Below are 17,832 nucleotides of genomic sequence, written 5' to 3'. Positions count from 1 at the left end.
CGACTCAATGCACATGAGTTTGGGTGAACTCCGGGAATTGGTGATGGACAGGGAGGCCTGGCATGCTGCGATTCATGGGGTCACAAAGAGTCAGACACAACTGAGCGACTGAACTGAACTGAACTGAACTGAACTGAAAGACATATGACATATGATAGAAATCATCTATTCTTGAGGTATCTTTGGGCAATAAGTAGATTGTCTTTAGCTGTAAATCTTATGTGTTCTTTTTACTGTAAATACACACAATGTGATGAATGTTCAGGTGTTCATGAGCTATCGGATTTCCAATGCATTCAGCATTTTGACTTTTCCTGATTTCATGAAAAAAATAGACCACAAAAGCCACTGTAAAATAAAAATATTAAAAACTGCCTGTAATGTCTTCACTGAACAATTATTTCGCTGGGGACTATAGCCATACCCCAAATCCACTCAAATTCTACAGACACTTAATGATACAGTCAATTGCTAATAACACATCTACTTTAGTATTCCTTCAGGATGAGGGAAAAAGAGGAAATGGAAAGTGCTCTCTATTTGCATATCAATAACTAACATTGCATTTTCAAGTCAGATTTCTATCATTTATTATTCAAGATAGCAGGAAACTTCTACAATTATAAAATTAATGGCATTTTGTGAAATCTTTTATTTTTCTAATTTCTAAACTTCATGGCCTGCAAATAATACTCCTCTAACAATAGCCTGTTGTCTTTGACACAAGAACATATAGTAGCAATGAACAGTGCTACTCCTGTTTATATTTTTCTTGCCCTTATTCAAACTGAATCCCCAATGTCTTTTTCTGTTCCTCTTATAGCATTGCCAAAATGTTAACAAAGGCTTTCTGGACTATATTTTTCCCAAATGCAACACAATCCTAAATTTGGCATATAGCTGTTTGGCTATATTTTCTTTAAATATTATAAAAGCCAGTTTAGCTTCATGGTGTCATTTTGAATACTATTTCTCTCAATTGCATAATAATATGGTCCCTTCAATTATATGATTAGTATTATATTCTTACTTGTGACTGTTTCCAAATACAGTACCTTGCCAAGGTTAAAAATAATAATAATAATAATCTTAACTATAGCTTTCTTATTTCTATGTACCATTTGATAGACATCTAGACTTTTTCTAGTTAAAAGGGAACTTATGTTACCTCCGTTGTCTTCAATTAACCCCAGATTTATTAATTATTGAGTGTACTCCTTATATTTTAACATACATTAACATTTGTTTGGACATTTGGGGAAAAAACTAGAACATTTTAATGAAAAAATGTTTAAATGATAGAATATCCCTCTTCTACTAATTAACTTCTCTAAGGCTTTGAAATAAATGGTACAAAATCAAGATATTTTTAAACAGACTAATATTGCTTTTGAAAAAATTAAGATTCCAATAATATTATTTGGACTCATTCAAATTAAATTTCCACTTGGGTACAACTAATTTTTTAATGAGTTTTTATCATGTGGTCCCATGGTTGATTTGCACCCTCCTCCTGTTAAATGATGCAAGGTACTTTGAAACTGAGATGTTATTATGCCTTACACAAATCCAAAACCAACTAGCCACAGGTGTCAACCATGTGAGTTGCTGAAAACAGGGCCAGGAGGATGGTGGTGCATCGAAAATATGTTCATCTTAAAGTGAAGCTGGGCACTGTTTATACATCAAGGTATTTTTACTAGTAGCCTTTGAAATATTTAGGCAGGTGCCTATGTATGATTTTGGTCTGTGGAGCAGATGTGTATCTATCTATACCTAACAGATCATAAAAGCCTAAAGGTTAATAAAGGGATAAAAGGTACGACCAAGAGGAGGGCTTGGTATGAGTCCACAGTATAATTTAACTATGAAGTTGACACAGTGTCTAGAGAGGCACACTAGAGACAGCATTTCCTTTTCTCCAAAGAGATACTTAAATGTTTCCATCTCCCTTAGACTTGGTGAGATGTAGCCCTGTGCTAGATTATTTTCAGGTGGTGTGGCGTTTTCATGAAAGAGTGGTGTGTGAGTGAAATTTAGAAGCCGATTTTTCCCTTATTAGAAAAATAAAAATCTGATAACACAGAGGATTCATTCCACATTATTCTGCAGAATATAGTGTTTCAAATGTTATTCAGTATGAGGGACATTTGAGTTTGCTCTTGAAAATTTTAGTTTCTTTTAAAAATAAATTTATAGGAGATGAAATCCAGTTTTAGAAGGCTATAGTTTTCTGCTAATGTTATTGGGATGTGAAGTGTATAATTCTCAGTTTGAGTTGCTTTAAGAATCATACTAAGTCACTAAAGGTAATTTATGGAATGCAGTTTGAGTTCATAATGTAAAATAAGTTATTTATATTAGAATATGGGAACTATTAGGAAAGACCTGCCTCTGAAATTCTTTTAAAGTGGAATATGCATCTGTTGTTGAAGCAAGTATGATATGATAACACACAAGAAAGAGCCAATACAAGAAATATTATTTTATTAAAATAATTAGTAGTTACTATATATTAACAGGATTAATTCTGAAATTATAGATTGAGGACAGGAAGTTAAAATGATCAACATTATTCTTATGTACTTAAAATTACTTCTTTTCAAACTTTGTGCAATAATTGAGATAAACTTACAAATATCCAGCACATGCACACACAAATGAGAAACAGTCAGAGATTCATGAATTTGTTACATGTGTAAAAGTATTACACATTTTCGTGTTTTAGGAATTATTTACAACCTTTGAAGTTTCTTTGAAAAATATCTTCTTTCAGATATTCAACAAAATATAAAGCAAGATTATAGAATTGTAACACTGGTTCAAGTCTAGGTTGCTTCTCTTATAAACATAATGTTTGAATTATGTGTAGAATTTGTATGAGTATCTCTGTTTGCAAAGTGTAATATTGGGCAATCTGCTAAATGATATAAAGATTTTTCAAAAGGTAAACTTAAGCTCACACTCAATCTCAGCAGTCAGTGAGGAAAATGCTTTCCACATGGCTTTTAACATGCCACAAACCAATTCTCTGCTTTGAAGATCATTCTCAATGGCAGGAGAGGGAAGACACCAAGGGCAGAGTGATTTTAGTTCAAAATCCACTGGCAGTATTCTGCAACTGCAGTCAACAAGGTTCTGGATCCACAATTCAGTCTTTCTGACTGATTCCTTGGGTACCTCATACTGTTTCTATTTTAATCCATCTCAATCAAATTTAAGAATATAGATTTGCTAACATGCAATGTTCACCAAAAAACAGTTGGGGAAATTGTAATGCCAGTTGGTAGGCAGGATTCGTCTGGATATTTAATTTTTAGTCTCATATTGAAAGCAACTGTTTAGTGCTATAGCTGTCTTTCACACAGAATGAAACCTACAGAAAACTTATAAAGAGAACCTCATCAAACTTCAGTTTTCCCAAGTCTGAGAAATGAGATTGAGGTAATGATTAAATGAGATGACGCATGTAAAATACCAGTCATATGCGTGTGGTTAACCAATATAAGGTTTTCAATACTATTGTCATCATAATTTTTTAATCTGGAGCTCTACCTTCATTTCATAATTCAAAATTAAGGTAGACAACACATTTAAATGGTTTAAAATTTAAACGATTTAAAAATGAAGATTAACAAAGAGTATATATTGGAGACTCTTCATTCCTCCTTCTTTCCAACCAGTTGGTTTCCTGTCAGGGGAAACTCATATAATCAATTCTTTATGTATCCTTGCAGAAGATATTTTGCATATATGAAGGTAAATACAAAAATATTATTTACTTCTATACATGTTGTTGCAGAGTATGATTAACACATTTTTGTACCCTGCTTATTATTAGATATATTAATCAGTAAATTTCCCCTCTCTTTATTCAACCTCCCTGGAATTGACCACTAGTTTGTAGCATAGTTAGCCTTATTGGCTATCTCTGGGTCAAGCAAGCTCCTACTTTGTCTTCTCTTCTGATATATACAATAGAAATTTTGCATCCTATCCTAAAAGTTCCCACAATCTACTTTCCCCTTCCCTGGGGGCAGGGGTGGGGGGAAATGTATATATGTATGTATTTTAATGAAAACTTTGATAAATAAAACATCCCATCATTTCTTTCTAATATTCAACTAACTGAATATTCATTGCAACAAAATGAGTCTTCTTGGATTTTATTTATCTCTTCCCTGATATATAAGAACATAACAGATAATCAGAGAAGCCCAATCAACAAACATTTTCAGTCTAAAAATTAAGACTTCATAAATTTGTGAAAAGTGGGTAAATGGGGGACTGCAACACAGTAGTTGGTCTTTCTTGGTGGCTCAGACGGTAAAGAAACCTCCTGCAATGAGGGAGACCTGGGTTCGATCCCTGGGTTGGGCAGATCCCCTGGAGGAGGTCCTGGCAACCCACTCCAGTGTTCTTGCTTGAAGAACTCCCATGACAGAGGAGACTGGTAGTCTACAGTCCATGGGTCCACAAAGAGTCAGACACCACCGAGTAACTAAATACACAGCACAGCAGTGAGGGAGGTGGGGGGGGGGGGGTCCTAGTTTTTCTAAGTATCTGTCAACTCCATCAACTCATCAACTCATCATCTTCTGTGTGTCCACAATATTATCTCTAAAATAAGGGAGTTGAGCCAAGTGATTTCTCAGTATTAACATAATGGTTCTGTTTTATGTTTGCAGACCTTTTTGCTCTCATCACACAATACAAATATCAGCAGAAACATGGAGAAATAATGAGAATTGTAATAAATTCAAGACATTTTAAAGCCAACTGGTATCAGTTACCCCACATTTTCTGAAGAATGAGGCATTATGCTTTGGGTTGAATCATTGGCATCCTCAGTTTATACAATAGAAATTGTTAAAAAGGTGCTTTGAAACCATTACTGTATTACCTTAAGGTCAGATTCAAAGATAGAATTTCATTTATCTTTGAATTGTTTATAATTGGTATAAAATATCCCATGGAATTTAGCAATAAGGAGTTCATGATCTGAGCCACAGTCAGCTCCCAGTCTTGTTTTTGTTGACGGTATAGAGCTTCTCCATCTTTGGCTGCAAAGAATATAATCAATCTGATTTCGGTTTTGACCATCTGTCCATGTGTAGAGTCTTCACTTGTGTTGTTGGAAGAGGCTGTTTGCTATGACCAGTGCATTTTCTTGGCAAAATTCTATTTGCCTTTTCCCTGCTTCATTCTGTACTTCAAGGCCAAATTTGCCAGTTACTCCAGGTGTTTCTTGACTTCCTACTTTTCCATCCCAGTCCCCTATAATGAAAAGGACATCTTTTTTGGGTGTTAGTTCTAAAAGATCTGGTAGGTCTTCATAAAACTGTTCAACTTCAGTTTCTTCAGCGTTACTGGTTGGGACATAGACTTGGATTACCATGATGTTGAGTGGTTTGCCTTGGAAACAAACAGAGATCATTCTGTCGTTTTTGAGATCGCATCCGAGTACTGCATTTTGGGCTCTTTTGTTGACCACGATGGCTACTTGATTTATTCTGAGGAATTCCTGCCGACAGTAGTAGATATAATGGTCATCTGAGTTAAATTCACCCATTACACTCCATTTTAGTTCGGTATCCTATCATTTTGCCTTTTCATACTGTTCATGGGGTTCTCAAGGCAAGAATACTGAAGTGGCTTGCCATTCCCTTCTCCAGTGGACCACATTCTGTCAAAGCTTCTCCAAAGATGGAGAAGCTCTATACAGTCAACAGAAAAAAGATCAGGAGCTGACTGTGGCTCAGATCATGAACTCCTTATCACCAAATTCAGACTTAAATTGAAGAAAGTAGGGAAAACCACTAGACCATTCAGGTATGACCTAAATCAAATCCCTTATGATTATATGGTGGAAGTGAGAAATAGATTTAAGGGCGTAGATCTGACAGATAGAGTGCCTGATGAACTATGGAATGAGGTTCCTGACATTGTACAGGAGACAGGGATCAAGACCATCCCCATGGAAAAGAAATGCAAAAAAGCAAAATGGCTGTCTGGGGATGGCTTACAAATAGCTGTGAAAAGAAGAGAGGCAAAAAGCAAAGGAGAAAAGGATAGATATAAGTGTCTGAATACAGAGTTCCCAAGAACAGCAAGAAGAGATAAGAAAGCCTTCTTCAGCGATCAGTGCAAAGAAATAGAGGAAAACAACAGAATGGGAAAGACTAGAGATCTCTTTCAGAAAATTAGAGATACCAAGGGAACATTTCATGCAAAGATGGGCTCGATAAAGGGCAGAAATGGTATGGACCTAACAGAAGCAGAAGATTTTAAGAAGAGGTGGCAAGAATACATGGACGAACTATACAAAAAAGATCTTCATGACCCAGATAATCATGACGGTGTGATCACTCATCTAGAGCCAGACATCCTGGAATGTGAAGTCAAGTGGGCCTTAGAAAGCATCACTACAAACAAAGCTAGTGGAGGTGATGGAATTCCAGTGGAGCTGTTTCAAATCCTGAAAGATGATGTTGTGAAAGTGCTGCATTCAATATGCCAGAAAATTTGGAAAACTCAGAAGTGGCCACAGGACTGGAAAAGGTCCGTTTTCATTCCAATGCCAAAGAAAGGCAATGCAAAAGAATGCTCAAACTACCGCACAATTGCACTCATCTCACATGCTACTAAAGTAATGCTCAAAATTCTCCAAGCCAGGCTTCAGCAATACGTGAACCGTGAACTCCCTGATGTTCAAGCTGGTTTTAGAAAAGCCAGAGGAACCAGAGATCAAATTGCCAACATCTGCTGGATCATGGAAAAAGCAAGAGAGTTCCAGAAAAACATCTATTTCTGCTTTATTGACTATGCCAAAGCCTTTGACTGTGTGGATCACAATAAACTGTGGAAAATTCTGAAAGAGATGGGAATACCAGACCACCTGGCCTGCCTCTTGAGAAATCTGTATGCAGGTCAGGAAGTAACAGTTAGAACTGGACATGGAACAACAGATTGGTTCCAAATAAGAAAAGGAGTAGGTCAAGGCTGTATATTGTTACCCTGCTTATTTAACTTATATGCAGAGTATATCAAGAGAAATGCTAGACTGGAAGAAACACAAGCTGGAATCAAGATTGCTGGGAGAAATATCAATCACCTCAGATATGCAGATGACACCACCCTTATGGCAGAAAGTGAAGAGGAGCTAAAAAGCCTCTTGATGAAAGTGAAAGTGGAGAGTGAAAAAGTTGGCTTAAAGCTCAACATTCAGAAAATGAAGATCATGGCATCCGGTCCCATCACTTCATGGGAAATAGATGGGGAAACAGTGGAAACAGTGTCAGACTTTATTTTGGGGGGCTCCGAAATCAGTGCAGATGGTGACTGCAGCCATGAAATTAAAAGATGCTTACTCCTTGGAAGAAAAGTTATGACCAACCTAGATAGCATATTCAAAAGCAGAGACATTACTTTGCCAACTAAGGTCCATCTAATCAAGGCTATGTTTTGTCCTGTGGTCATGTATGGATGTGAGAGTTGGACTATGAAGAAGGCTGAGCACCGAAGGATTGGTGCTTTTGAAGTGTGGTGTTGGAGAAGACTCTTGAGAGTCCCTTGGACTGCAAGGAGATCCAACCAGTCCATTCTGAAGGCGATCAACCCTGGGATTTCCTTGGAAGGAATGATGCTAAAGCTGAAGCTCCAGTACTTTGGCCACCTCATGTGAAGAGTTGACTCATTGGAAAAGACTCTGATGCTGGGAGAGATTGGGGGCAGGAGGAGAAGAGGACGACCGAGGATGAGATGGCTGGATGGCATTACTGACTCTATGGACGTGAGTCTGAGTGAACTCCAGGAGATGGTGATGGACAGGGAGGCCTCGCGTGCTGCGATTCATGGGGTCGCAAAGAGTCGGACATGACTGAGCAACTGAACTGACTGACTGATCCAATGGAAATAAAATTCAAACATGGAAAGGAATGATAAGAGGATTTAAAGGAATGAGATCAAAATAAAATTTAAGTAAATAATTGAAATGTCAAGGTCCATCCCCATACCTAACCACCCAGAAATATCTGCAGATCCCCTTTACTCGGTGGATCACCCATTCCCCATCTGCTATGAGTGTTGGCTGCAGAAGTTTCCCAACATTCACCAAGTCCATAGGTCAAGGAACATATGTAAGGATTCTACTAGTTACTAAGTTTATTTATTCCAGCAAAGAATCCCAGATGAATCAAAAAACAAAAACATAAACCTGGAGTGTATTTATGGACAGACAGGACTCACCCTGAAATGGACATGAGCCAACTCTCCATTGATCATGTAACTTCCATATAACTCCAACTCACACTGCTGGGCCGGTGTTAGTGTTTGGTGTCTCCAGGAATTAGGGTCAGTTCAGAGTCAGTGCTCAGTAATCTGTGAGTAGTTTGTTTATTCCCCCTTCACAAGTGCAGTCACTCTGAAAAATGGCCAGAAGTTCTTTGAAGAAGGAGGAAGATTTATGGTATGTTTTTGTCATTATAGCAAGGTCCTTCTTCCAGAGGTCTTGCCCTCTCATATAGTCTAGGGGTTCTGAGTCTGTGAACTGGATCAAGTATAGGAATTGGTGGAGGGATTATAGCTCTCTATTTTGTTAATTCAAGTCAGACTTCTATTAACATTAACCAGATTTAGAATGCTTTTATATATATAAATCAAGTAAGATTTTTGTAGAATACCATGTATTTCAGTTATAGGTAAATCAGGGCCAATTAGCCAAAGGCAAAAACATCAGCTGGTAAAGCCATTTTAATTACTGCTTTGACTGTGATGCCCATCGTGGTCACCACAGTCACCTTTTCTGTGGTGATTAAGTGCCACTACTTGGCTTCCACTGTCAGGGCACATCATCCATAGTGAATTCATGGAGTCCAGGTCAATGGCATTCTGAAAGTATCCCTAGCCAGTGGAGAACAGCCTCCACAGAACTCCTGTAGGATGCCAGGACTCTGCTCAGCAATGTAGCCCTATACAACTTTGTAAAGAGAGTGTCCCCTAGACAATCCCAGGGGAGATATTAAGAGGATGGTTCAAAGAAAGTGAAGTCGCTCAGTTGTGTTCAACTCTTTGTGACCTCATGGACTGTAGCTTACCAGGTTCCTCCATCCATGGGATTTTCCAGGGAAGAGTACTGGAGTGGGGTGCCATTTTGTTCTCCAGGGGATTTACCTGACCCAGGGATTGAACCCTTGTCCTCCCTCATTGTAGGCAGATGCTTTTACTGGTTGCTGCTGCTGCTGCTAAGTCGCTTCAGTCGTGTCTGACTCTGTGCAACTGTATAGATGGCAGCCCCCCAGGCTCCGCCGTCCCTGGGATTCTGCAGGCAAGAACATTTTACTGGTTGAGCTGACCTGAAATGATAAATCCACTCTAGGCTTCCAGTCTCTATGAGCTTTTGCATACCTTCCTCTAACATACCAAGGAAGATCTGCAATTTCAAATTCGTTTGGTGTAGACAACCAAGAAAACTGTCAGGATCATTCTCTGCTTAACACCTTAAATCCAGAATCTCTGCTTAATATGAGAAGGCAGATTACATTCCTATCAGACTAAGCTTTATTTGTTCCATGACCTTTAGACTTCAGCAAATTCTTCACGAATTCACTCCTCAGTTGGGACCTGGAAATACCCAGTTTTGTTACTCTCTCTTTGAAGCTGCTAAAAGCTTTTCTTGGATTTTCTTTCCCCTCTTAAAGGCTACTTGCTAAATCCATTCTCAGAATCACCAGATACCATGGAAGGAAATAAGCTGCTTCTTGTTAGCTTATACGTGAATGATGAGCATATCTCTGGAATTTTAGCCAGTCAGGACTTCTTTCACTCTACAGATCTTTCGTGCCTTAAAAAGTAATATGAACTTTGTAATTTAATCAGCTTTTCCTACCTGTTGTAATGAGAAATTTGGTCTTGCCTGAACTTATTATATCTTATATAGCAATAGAATTCCCTTTTGTTTGTGCCAGTTAGGAACAGTTTATATTTATCTGGTGCTCCTGTGATAAATATAGGAGGGCAGAGAGTCGCTTATTATTGTTTTAAGTTCAAAAACCCAGACCTCTCTATCTGGGGACACTAGATCCCTTAGATCTTTTGGCAAAATTCATTTAGTGTCTATAGGAAAAAAAATTTTTTTTTTTCTGAGAATAAGACCATTTATTAAGGCCTTTGTGACTTCAGAGAAACATGCTTCTTCCATTCTATACTTGACTATAGTGTCCTCCACAGTGCCCATGAGGTAATTTACCTAGTCTTTTAGAAATCTACTGAGATACCTTGTCTGCTAATGCTCAGTAACCATTTTCTTCATTGATGAAAGTTCATTTTAATGAGTGGTCATTGAAAGTAGATAATGCATGTGATTAATTACCACTGGCCCTATATATCTTCTCAAAGATATTATGAGATATTTTAAATATTTAAAAAATTAGAATAAAATGTTCTGCTATTATATTTTTCAGTGAATATTTAACATACCTTGTTATAGAAAGATGTGCGGTAGAAATAAATGAGGACCACCAAATGAGAACAAACAGGCTGCTTATTCAGAGCTTGCTATTACAAAGGAGTTGGCCACCATCACTTTGGTTTGGCAGAGACCCAAAGAAAGTTTTATAGTTTAAAAAGGGAGAAGGAGGCTTTATGTATACGATTAAAAGTTGTTGGCAAGGGGAAGCTAGATGAGGTTAACTGTAGTGCAGAATTCTATACGGTTCATTGAGGGGCGCATTTGACTTTCACTGGTTGATAAAAACTAAGGAAGCTGACACTCATTGACCAAATGCTGTCTGTTCTGGGCTGCAGAGACCATGGTTTATGGTTTGCCTTTCCTGCTGATCCTGCTGATAACTCAGATTATGAGTCAGAGGTCTTTGTTATATATGATCTGGCCGCTGCCCATTTGTATATCCACTTTCTTGATATAAAAGTAGTTCCAGGTTTGTCCACTGACAGTTTGGTGAAAATTTTACTTTCTTGCATATTGTATACCATTAAGCAGGTGAATTATTGCAGAGAGAGTGCCAGTTCCCACTTTTCCATAATTCAATCTTATTAGAAAGTGGCTTTCTAAATTAAAATAAATGAGATGCTAATAACAATTCAAATATTATTGTTTTTGCTTGACTGCTATGTTGTGTCTGACTCCTTGCAACCCCATGGACTGCAGCATTCCAGGCTCCCCTGTCCTTCACTGTCTCTGCTCACATTCATGTCCATTGAGTTGGTGATGCTATCTAACCATCTCATCCTCTGCCAGTTCCTTCTCCTTTTGCCTTCAATCTTTTCCAGCATCAGGGTCTTTTCCAACAAGTTGGCTTTTTACACCAGATGGCCAAAATACTTAAGCTTCACCTTTAGCATCAGTCCTTCCAGTGAATTTCCAGGGTTGATTTCCTTAGGATTGAGGGGTTTGATCTCCTTGTTGCCCAAGCAAGGGACTCTCAAGAGTCTTCTCCAGCACTACAGTTCAAAAGCATCAATTCTTTGGTGCTCAGCCTTCTTTATGGTCTGACTCACATCTATACATGACTCCTGGATATATTTAAATATCACTGACAGTTAAAGGAAAAATTCCAGTAAGTTACTGCATTAAGTTAAATATCCTTGGGTTTTGAGTTGATGATTGACAGATGGCTTTATTTTGGAAATGTTTGATTGATAGAAAATTATTCCAACCCTTCATGCCTGGACAGGAATTTAAATCATTGGCTTTTAAATTTTGTTGTGCCTTTTATTTTTTTTCATAATTCATTGTCATTCCGCTTGGCCCAAACCTGCACCACACCTCTTTGTTTTCTACATGCTACATCAATAATGTGTTTATCATCCATTCACAGATGAATGTAGGCTTATTAGTTTGTCACTGAGGACTTTTAAAAAAATGCTGATTTATTTATATGTCAGAATAACTGTCAATTAATGTCAAACATGGCATTGTACCAAAATATATAATGAGAAATATTGTCAGTTTATGATAATCCCCTAAGTATACTGTGTGTTAAGTTAAATATAAATTAATATAATACTTTGTCCTTCATCTAGCAAGAAGATTCATACACTCTTTCAATAGTATACTGTGCAGAAAGAATCTTTTTAAAAGATTCTGATGGTTTATGGATTCTATTTTTGGAAGTTTTTTTGTGATTTTTCTTGGAGACTTTTTCTTCATTCTGATACAAAGACATCAATAAAAAAAATCAGAGCAAACATCATCAGTTCAGTTCAGTCACTCAGTCGTGTCCGACTCTTTGTGACCCCAGGCCTCCCTGTCCATCACCAAACTCATGTCCATCACCAAACTCATGTCCATTGAGTCAGTGATGCCATTCAACCATCTCATCCTCTGTCATTCCCTTCTCCTCCTGCCCTCAATCTTTCCCAGCATCAGGGTCTTTTCAAATGAGTTAGCTCTTCGCATCTGGTGGCCAAAGTATTGGAGTTTCAGCTTCAACATCAGTCATGCTTAGTAGTAAAATACTGAAAACCATAAGATGAAAATAAGGCAAGGATGAATACTGTCTTTGCTTATAGTCTCCTTTGCCTCACATCCTAGGCAGGGACATATGGGAGATGGGGGGAAGGGTTGCAGGGAGCCAGAAGGACAAAATGGGTTGAAAAAGACTAAAATTTGTACCAGGATTACAGAGGGGCTTATGTTTTAGTCAAGTGATCCATTTCTCAAATTGGTTGGTAGGTACATGAGGTTGATATTCTTGTTACAGTTTAACATGTAGATGTAATGTTATAAACTATTGTTTGCATCAATGTATAGTTTTGAGATAAAGTTTAATCCAGGAAAAACAATGTAACAGAGTAATTTGGGTAAAGGAAAGGAAATAACCTTAGACTATTTAAACCAATTACTTTTTTAGGCAGGTGATAATTTAGTCTCATTAAAATGACCATGTGTGAAACTACAGCATCATACACAATATTGAGGTTTCACTTCTCTTATATTGTCCTCAGATCTTAAAATAGCTAGAAGAGCACACATTCCCTTCTATTTAGTGAATTCTCAAATCAAAGATTGAATTCCAAATTTCTATGTTTTATGTCCCTTACTACTCTAAATTTTTTGAGAAAGCAGTTATGAAAAGTCTTGGAGAGTTGGAAATATAAAGCGAATACTGCTGAAGGAACTGGCACCCCCATCACTATATCATTTAACGGTTTACAAATGATTTAGCAGTAATACCACCAGGCTTCTCAGAGTTCACAATTTCCATTTTCACATCTGAAAATAGATCATAGTTCTGCTAACAGTTCACGCCATTTTTCAAAATAGGTCAGCAGAGCCTTTAATATCCAGTGTTTAAAAGGCATCATCACAAATGCTGTTCCTGCCTACACTTAGATAAAGTGGGGGTGATTTGTGAGGTGCAAAGGAAATCTCCCAAAACAGCATAATCACTTAAAAAATAAACTTGGATTGCTTGCTTGTCTTACAAGATGCTTAAAAACCATCATTCTATTTAATTGCAAGGAAAATAAATTTAGAGAAATTCAAGTTTAAAAAGAGATGGAGGGGAGGAAACAGAATTGGAGAGAGAGAAAAATGAGTGAGAGAGTGCAGAAAGAGTGAAAATGAAAAGGACAGAAAGCTAAAGAGACAGGAAATAAAAAAGAGGAAGACAAAGAGGAGATTTAGAGACCAAGAGAGTAAGGGAAACTAGGGAAGGGAGGAAGAACGAGAAAGTGCAATAGAACCCTAGGGGAAAAAAAAAGAAAATGGTACGCAGCAGATAAGGGAAACCTCTTTCTCTCACACACATTCACAGTGTGTGTGTCAAATGGCTAATTCAAATTCCAATAATCCATTCAACTATTGTTGTTTGTTATTTGCTATTTAATGGCTAAGTCTAAGTTGTGTTCGACTCTGTTGCTACCTCATGGACTGTAGCCCATCGGGATCCTCTGTCCGTGGGATTTCCCAGGCAAGAACACTGGAGTGGGTTGCCATTTCCTTCTCCAGGAGATCTTTCTGACCCAGGGATCGAACCCGTGTCTCCTACATTGACTGGTGGGTTCTTTACCACCAAGCCACTAGGGAATCCCCAATCCAGTCAAGTAATCACTATTGTAAGAATGATGATCCAGAGCTGACTAATGTGCTAGAACTTATAGCAGTTTTTGGAGGGTGGTTGGGCAGGAGGCAGAATCTGCATGGTGAGAGTAAGGGGAGGTAGGAGTAGGAACTGAGTTGACTGGATGAGACAACAGGAATGAATGATGCTGATTTGTGAAATTTATGTTGGAACACATAGATTGAGTGTACTAATTTTTCCAGAAGTGATTTCCAAGTCCATGATGACTGCAAGCCCCTCTATTAGTACAGAGGGGAAAAAAAAGACAGTATAAGGGAATCTGTCTCTTAATCCCCATTTTCTATGATGCTTCCTCTGAGCCTGCTGACCCTTCCTGGACTGCTTGGTTACCATCACCCTCCTCCACACTGGAAAACATGAAGACTCTGTTTTTGATTCTGACATGAGACTGAGCCCCTGCACTGACATGATTAATATACAGCACAGTAGAAATTACCGGAACCACACTCTGAAGTCACGCCAAACACATGCTCTGTAGACATGATAACCTTCAATAAAGATCACAAATGAATGTTTTCATTTTCAAGTGAGAGGATTAACTGCAGGATTACCACCCAGAGAGCTCCATTCACGTAGCTGGGGCATGATTATTTTGAATTATGAAAATAGAACTCCTTTCAATCATGTCTGAAATTCCATTCAACCTGGTATGAAAGCAACTATAATACACAGAAATACCTTGAAGGGTGCAAATTAAACCCACACAAAGAGGGATTCAGGCCAGATTTCTGGGAGGATATTTGAGCTTAGCTCATGTCACTGTTGTGCAAACATAAATTAAAGAAGAGAAAGTGCCAATATCCTGACCAAGTAACAGCATGAATCTAGCCCCAGGCCTAAAGTCTAAATTATCCATTAATAATATTTTCAGTTTTATTCAAAAGGGGCATGATCCTTGGAGCAATTCAGAAGAGTCTAATGCACGTTGAGCATTACTAGCTCACATACATGAGGGACTATCAATCTCTCATGGTAGAAAAGAACAGAGGCAATTTACCAAATGGTACCCTACTGACCCAAAAAAACTGATTTACCTCATATGCAGGTTTCATTTTAGAGGAGATTTTATTTACCAGGCTTCATTGTAAGACCGACACATTGTATGCTGATTAAGAATGTATTGGAATATTTTTCTTCCCTATGGTCCTTTTTTAAAATAAGAAGGTTGATATTTAGTTGCAGGTTACAAGGCGCTGAGTTAATATTCTAGATCTGAAAATCACTGGTGTGCTGACGCATACTGAGCTGCATTATCATCTGCACTGAGTCAGGGTGATACCTATTATGAAATTAAAAATGCAGACTGTTTAAAACCCTGAATCACAAAGGAAATGCTTTTCTCCTTCACTTATTCAAAATACACTGTTTCAAATTCTGAGTTACTCTGTATTGTATGGCCTTTAGAAAATAAATGCAGTTAATAACATTTGATGTATTAAAGGCTTCCAAGTCTGTAATTTAGGGTCAGGTTACTAAACATGATATTGTTTCTTTTACTAAAGGAAAAGAGAAAGATCTTGGACAAGGATTTCAAGCAAAGAAATCCTTAGATCCTTAGAAAGAAAAGTTATCACTTGTAGTGCATCGTGTCACTGTAATTTCTATTTGAAAGAATCATTTTCAGGATAATGTTGAGACCTCTCTAAATTTCTACCATCATAAAAACCAAATTGCTTCTCAAGCCCACAAAGTATAAGACTCAATTACCTTGGAGGAGTAAAAGGGAGAAATAATTATTGAAACACAATTCCAAGTACTCTGAGTATGGCATATCATATTTTGTCCTGTGGGTCTCTGAAGGACTCAACTGACAATAACGCTGTTGCTGGTCCCTGTGATACTCCCACGGCATCATTTAGAGCTCTCTCATCATTAAATAACAGACATTTTGTGGAGCTGATAAATATAGTCTTCAACATTAACCAAATAATTCTCCTGATAGTCTGGTAAAACAGATGGAGAGGATAAAACAGAGAAGTTGTTAAAGGGCTTAAGTCAGTCCATAGAGACAATCCCACGATTTAGTTATTACTGGACCTCCCTAGTTTAACTTTATGACACCTTCTTTTCCATTCTTTACTTATAAATAGTAACCTAGTCTCCAAACCACAGCTATCCCAACCTCACTCCCTCATGCTTGTCCTTCTTTCCATTTAATCAAGAACAGGACATAGTATTGCTATAAAGTGAATTACAGCTTTTTCATGTAAACGTTTTCTTAGCTATACCTTTAAGAGCCTTAAAATTACTTTTAATAAGATATTTTTTCAAATGGATAAATATTTTATGTTTTCCTTTTTTTTACGGAACAACTTCATTTGAAGCACATTGTTTCTATCAACTTCTAAATTATTTTTATTTCTTGTTCTTTGACATAATCAGCTCCTTTTTAATTAAGTGGAATAAGCTGATTACTGCATTTCTTCTTGATGACAAGTATTTTGTTGGCCACTTGAGGGGCATAAATGAGTATGATATGGCTGCCATCTTGAAGGAAACCAGGATAAGGAAGGAAATTGATGACTAAACAAATATAACAGTCATAGTAATGATAATAATTCCTGAGAGTTTATTATGTTCCAGGCCCTTGCTGAGCATGCCTTCCTTCATTTGATCCTTTGATGTAAGAGCTATTTCTATTCTCATTTTTCACAGACCATGCAACTGAAGCTTGCCAGGTTAATGATCTTACACATTGAACCCATGTAAAAAACAAATACTCCATTCTCCCATTCAAAGTTTATCAAACAATCTTTTAAGATTTCAATTTTTCACATAACCTTTCCATATAGAGCTTGTCTGACAGTTTTAGTTCTCAATATAATTAATACTTTTCAGTCTGGTTTATATTTTTATGATTTTTCTTGGCTTGAATTCTATCCCCAGGTCTAATCAATTCTGGGTCAGTGACCAATAGCATTTCAGAAACTGCAAAGTTGAGAACTATTTTGACAATTATTTTTAGGTCATTCTACCATGTCAGTTTTTGTGGTTAGTGGTTTTTCTCTCAAATACCAGCTAATCTTTGGAAACTTTCCTGAGTTTCAGAGGGATGTGAATATTACTTTCTCCTGCTCTTTTAAAATATCCCTACATTGTTATATTTATTTTTATACCTTATTCATATGATATTCTTCATTTTCAAGTGATAAATATCTTCTGAGCTACGAGGGAAACCTTATGACAAATTAAATATTCTAAATTTGGATTCTTCAGAATCTAAGTTCAAAGTCTGATATATAGTAAATTTCAATGTCTGTTGAAGTAAATTTTGCTTGCTTGAGAAGAAACCTCTATGAGGTCTTCAGTCTTTCTTTGCATTACCTAATCAGTGTCTATCTCTTTTACCTCTCTTTTATTTGTTTCTTCTTGTTGCAGAGAAGTAGGGTTCTCCCCTCTTTCTCAAGTGTAATCCCACCAGTTTAAATCATGGTTGTTATTGATCTGTCTTTCTCCAAGACCACTAGCCACTCAGTATCTATGCCTTCTTTTCAGAAACTCTCATGGCCATGTCTTCCTTCCCTTTTGATTATAAGTTTTATTTTGATTTGTCACAATACCTTCCAAAGAATACAGTATGCAAAGGAGGGGAAAAAAGAGTAACTTAATAGTGGGGAAATACTACCTGAACCAGATGATCAAGGTCAATATCAGCGGTGATAAATCATGTTGATAGTATGTGCATTTGATACACCGTGTACTTTATCTCTGTGGTTTTCCTCCCAGG

The sequence above is a fragment of the Budorcas taxicolor genome, chromosome 4, assembly GCF_023091745.1.
Source record: "Budorcas taxicolor isolate Tak-1 chromosome 4, Takin1.1, whole genome shotgun sequence".
Taxonomy (NCBI): domain Eukaryota; kingdom Metazoa; phylum Chordata; class Mammalia; order Artiodactyla; family Bovidae; genus Budorcas; species Budorcas taxicolor.
This window is presented reverse-complemented; position numbering follows the sequence as displayed.